The sequence below is a fragment of the Odocoileus virginianus genome, chromosome 24 (genome assembly GCF_023699985.2).
Source record: "Odocoileus virginianus isolate 20LAN1187 ecotype Illinois chromosome 24, Ovbor_1.2, whole genome shotgun sequence".
Classification (NCBI taxonomy): Eukaryota; Metazoa; Chordata; class Mammalia; order Artiodactyla; family Cervidae; genus Odocoileus; species Odocoileus virginianus.
In genome coordinates this window covers 26319986-26325589 of record NC_069697.1, presented here as the reverse complement: position 1 = coordinate 26325589, position 5604 = coordinate 26319986, and the positions used below count along the sequence as shown (strand labels likewise).

The window sequence follows — 5604 nt, the reverse complement described above, 5'->3', positions numbered from 1 at the left end:
TAGTCTTTTGGTCTGATTTCTTTTTCTCAGGGTAAGTTTTGAGCTGGGTCTACATCACTGCAGGTGCATGTGGATAGTTTGTTTCTTTTTATTGCTGTTGAGTGGTGTGAATATACCACCATTGTCTATTCATTCACCTGTTGAACATTTGGGTTGTTTTCAGTGTTTGGATATAACAAATAAAGAAGCTATGAACATTCATGTAAAAAAAAATAAATAAATAAAAGTTGCTCTAAGCATGCTTGTATAAGTCTCTTAATGAATACATGTACTTATTTTTCCTAGGTGAATATTGAGGAGTGGAATTGCTAAGTTTGGGGTATATGTTCAACTTTTTATTGGGTTGGCCAATAAAAAACTTTGAGTTTGGGTTTTCCGTAACATCTTACAGAAACTTTTTGGCTAACCCCATAGATAATGCTCCCCTGGTGGCTCAGACATTAAAGAGTCTGTCTGCAAAGCAGGAGACCTGGGTTTGATCCCTGGGTTGGGAAGACCCCTGGGAGAAGGAAATGACTATCCACTCCAGTATTCTTGCCTTGAGAAATTCCATGGACAGAGGAGTCTGGCAGGCTACAGTCCATGGGGTCACAAAGAATAGACACAACTGAGCCACGAACACTTTTAACACAGATACTGCTAAATACTTTCCTAAAATATCTGAACCAGTTTATATCCTTACTAGTAATGTATGAGAGTTTTAGTTATTTCATCCTCACTGATGCTTGAAATAGTCTTTTTTTTTCTTCAATATTGCAATATATGATTTTTGGAATAAGTACACATTTTATAGTCAGAAAAAAAGCCAACAATACAAATATTTCCATGAGTAAGTAGGGAGAAGCTGTCACCAGTGACATGCTGTGCCAAAGAAAATTCGTCAATAGTATCCTCAGCCCAGCACATTTTCTTTTGCGCCTTTGCTCCCAATTCCTATGCCTCTCAGCCTACATTTATTAAAAAAATATTATTGTCTACTAGATTGGATGCTAAGTGTCCAGTGGAAAACAAAACAGCTTTCTTGAAATTTATAGTCGTCTGAGGAAACACATGTTAAACAAAAAATAAGCACATAAATATATCACTACATGTGACAATGAAGGAAACCGGAAGGTGATATGAGAAAGAATCACACTGGGGGGCAGGGAAGGCCTCCCTAAGGAAGTCACATATAAGGCGAAGTTTAAAACATGAAATAGGGACTTTCCTGATTTTCCAGTGGCTAAGACTGCACTCCCATTGCAGGGGGCCTGAGTTAGATTCCTGGTCAGGGAACTCGATTCCACATGCCACAACTAAAGATTCTGCATACTGCAACTAACACCCGGTGCAGTCAAATAAACACATAAATACTTTTAAAAAGTGAAATAGGCAGGAGACCAAAGGAACAGCAGAGGTGATAAGACAGGAAAGAACCTGGTGTTCAAGAAACTGGAGCACAGCAAGTGACGGGAAGAACTTCATAAAATGAACTTGGAAAGATAGGCAGGGGCCAAATCAGAAAGGCCTGGCCATATTTACCTCTAATCTTCCCATTCAGCTGGGGCTGTTCTTTCCTTGCAAACTCTCCTCAGGATTTCCCCCCTCTAAGTAGCCTTCTTGAATAATACTGAATTGTTCAAATTAATATTATTATTTTAATTATATCATTGTTTTAAAAACCTCATAATTTGTAGTAAATAGCCCTTTCTTTCTGTTTCCTGAGAATATATTGGTTTACCCAACAGATGTAGGATAGGACCTTGTGTTTCCTCTTTTACCTGAGTCCTCCAAGCATCAGGGATGCTCTGTTGACAGCAGGAGTCTTCCTTGGCCCTGCACTCTATTCCTAGAAAGCTCTTGGAATCTAAGTAGATAATCCCTAGAATCCTGTTTTGCGCAGTTTGAGGACTGACTCAGTTTCAGATCTTCAAAAGTTGCCCTGGAGCAACCAAATTTCCCCAGGATCCACATCTATTTTCCCAGACACCTTCCTTAACTGCAGGTTGATCTTGCCCCTCCTCCTGCCAATCACCAGGTTAGAGGCATCTTTGCTGTTGCTAAGAGAAGGAGGCTTGGGCAGGTGGGAGTGAGTTGAAGGATGATACAGCAGGGAGTCAGGCTGGTCAGCAAGGGAAAAAACCTTTCAGCTGTGAGAGAAGACCGCAATGCAAATACATTTTTCAAGTGCTTCTGGGCCAGGTTTTTTTTTTTTCCTTTTTCCCCCACTGTGTTTACCTGCTTGTTCTCTGAAAGCTTTTAGGACTTTCTTTTTAAATAATCTCTGACATCTTAAATTTTACATCATGGTTTGTAGTTGGCCAGCTTTCATAAAATAAGCTATTGTTCACCTTGACTGGTTATATTGAAGTCCTTGTGAGGGGAAAAGGACCATCAAAGAGAAGATCCCTGAGTGCTGGTAACAATGCAGGGCTATTTAAAGGTGGAAATCAGAGTTCTGGAATACTTGCTTGGCAAGGAGTGTGGTTGGGCATGCTCCATTTTTTATAGACTTCCCACCCTGAAATGCATATATTTTATCTATTTACTTTAATTTTAGCAATGATGTAAAATTATTGCTAGGCTGCTGTCACTCTGACAGATCACCTTACCAGCTCAAAGGGTAAATATGGATTTTTTCCCCATAATTTTTGTACAGTAACAAGGTGAGGAACATTTTAGCTCATAAATTATTCACCAAACCTCACAGGCATAATAGGCTGTGTGCATATTCATCAGGTTATCATCCATTATTCATAAGAAGTTCACTTCAACTGTTAGAAGAAAATGAGGTTGTTGATTGAAATGCTGAAGAAACGTGGGCTTTTGTTCCCCCCTTCTTCTTTCTCCCATCTAAGTCTGGAAGTTTCCATCAAAAAACTCATATCATAGGGGAAAAATTTTATTCCTGACATGCAGATGTGTAGATAAGAGGAAAAGAAAACGGAGTAGAAAATAAGTAGGCAGAATCAACCATCATACATTTAACTTGGCTAAAGGCCTCTGACTCCTGCTTCCACAGAAATTGTGTCCAGGAAGTGTCCAAAAGGAATCTCCTTTCTTGCAACAAAGGAGCAGCTTTAGTAAATCTGATAGTTTTTTTTTTAGACTTCATACTTACATTAAGATACAGATTGCATTCTGCAGCCCAAGAAGTAGTACCATTTATGTTATTATTTGACCTTCATATCATGTCTGTGAGATAGGAGTAATTTCAAGATGAGACAACTCAGGCTCAGAAAGGTTAAGTGATTTGTCTAAAGCCAAGCAGCTGGAGAGCAGAGCAGAACTGGGACCTACGTTTTCTTCCATATTCCATGTTCTTTATACTCTGTCTTCCTAAATCCTCTGGAATAATGAAATCTACCACTCCCAGAGGCATTTCACATTGTTTTCCAAGAACCACTGATTTTATTATTTTCTCTTTTTAGTATCTTTGTTATTTCTGTGAACCTCAGAAGCAATACAGGCTTGAAAGCATCAAATAATCCAAAGTTCTATAGAACAAAGAATAACAAATGGACAGGCAGTTAACTACCACGATCACCAAACTCCTCTGCCACAGGAGCCAGGAAGATATTATAATTCAGCCAGATCTACAGATCTGGGTTCAGATCTGATCATGGTCACTGACTAGCTGTTTCATCTGGGGGTAAGACAGCCTCTTTAGGCTGTAGTTTCTCATTTGTAAAATGGGGATTATACTTCTAGAGTTTTTTAAGAATTAAATGAGATGATGTATATGAAACCCAAGTGTCAGCACTTCCCTCTATTTTAAAGGCCCCCTCTCTCTAGCACAGCTGGCCATCCACTGTCCATGGGTATTGCATCAGAGGATTCAATCCACCAAGGATTGAAAATATCTGGAAAATAAATTCCAGAAAGTCCCCAAAAGCAAAAGGTGAATTTGCTGCAAATCAAACTTTGTACATAGTATCTACAACTATATAGTATTTAAAACTATGCAATTTATATAGCATTTACATTGTATGGAGAAAGAAATGGCAACCAACTCCAGTATTCTTGCCTGGAAAATCCCATGGATGGAGGAGCCTGATAGTCCATAGGGTCGCAAAGAGTCGGACACAACTGAGCGACTGAACTGAGGTATTATGAGTAATCTAGAGATGATTTCAAATTATACAGGAGAATATGCAGAGGTTTCAGGCAAATACCATATTATATAAGGGATCTGAGCAGCCTTGGATTTTGGTATCTGTGAAGGGGGGATCCTAGAACAATATACCCTGTGGGAACTGTATATATATTTGGGGAAATGGAATGGAAGGCAAGGCTTGTTGCTTGCCTGTGCCCCCAAGTCTTTTGCTTGATCCTCTGTTTCCTTCTGTCCTGCATCACTCACCTGGCTGCTAGTTGCCTGGTGTGGTTCCTCTGGATGAAATGCAGCTGTAGTCACAGTGGGGCACAGCTGTGAGTTCTCCCCAGCATGACTAAATATGGTTGTTCTATTTTTAAAGAGAATTATTTATTTGACTGTGTCAGATCTTAGCTGCGGCATGACGGATCTTTAGTTGGGGGATGTGGGATCTAGTTCCCTGACCAGGGATTGAACCTGGACCCCCTGCATTGGGAGTGCAGAGTCTTAGCCACTGGATCACCAGGGAAGTCCCTCAAGGTTGTTCTTTATTGAAGAGTTGGGAAAAAAGCTAAAGAGAATTCCAATGAATAAGAGAAAGCATTAAATTTTTATTTTAACTTTCTGTGTAATTCAGATGAAAACCAGGTAAGAAGTTCAGTTTTTATGAGCAGGTCAGGTTTTGGATGCCTGGACCCCAAACCCTAATCTGACTCCCTGTCCTCAGGTCAGTTTTCCTCCCTAGGAACTTCTCCTTCACACCTCCACTCCTTTCTGGGAGGGGCCAGGTGCTTCCTCCCTCTGCTTCCTCACCTTTACTCAGAAGTGTGTGCGTGCACAGTCGTTTAGCGGCGTCCAACTCTATTCGACCCCATGGATTGCAGCCTGTCGGGCTCCTCTATCCATGGGTTTCCTAAACAAGAACACTGGAGTGGGTTACCAGTTCCTCCTCCAGGAGATCTTCCCAACCCAGGGATAGAACCCAAGTCTCCTGCATTACAGGTGGATTCTTTACCACTAGCACCACCTGGGAGCCCCGTATTCAGAAGTACATTTCCCTAAATCTGACATATTCAGTCTGGAAGAGGTGAGTGTGTGGCAGAGGGTGAGGGATGTAGTGGGCGCTACGAACTGTAGCACACAATCCACCCAGAAAATTTGTCCAAGGAAGGTTGGCACCCCAAGTCCAGACCCCTTCCAGTCTCTTGGCCAGATGGAGATGTAGATGAGGCTCTATTCTTCTGACTGCCCTTTGGAAAATAACTTTTGGAGCACATACACAGAACACACACACACCTTGAAGAATAAAATGAAAGCTTAACCCTCAAACCAGCAAATGTCATGTGGTAGAATCACCCTACTACACTGCATTTTTATTTTTTATTTTTTCATTTATTTTTATTAGTTGGAGGCTAATTACTTCACAACATTGCAGTGGGTTTTGTCACACATTGACATGAATCAGCCATGGAGTTACATGTATTCCCCATCCCGATCCCCCCTCCCACCTCCCTCTCCACCCAATTCCT

The 5604-nt window shown here is 40.9% G+C and overlaps 1 non-coding gene across 1 annotated transcript; it reads right to left on the bottom strand.

Annotated features, from left to right (window-relative positions):
- Window positions 1-4531: 4531 nt before the first annotated feature.
- On the bottom strand, window positions 4532-4604 carry TRNAG-CCC (transfer RNA glycine (anticodon CCC)). The gene has a single exon. It is a non-coding gene; the product is annotated as a tRNA-Gly (tRNA).
- Window positions 4605-5604: the final 1000 nt, after the last annotated feature.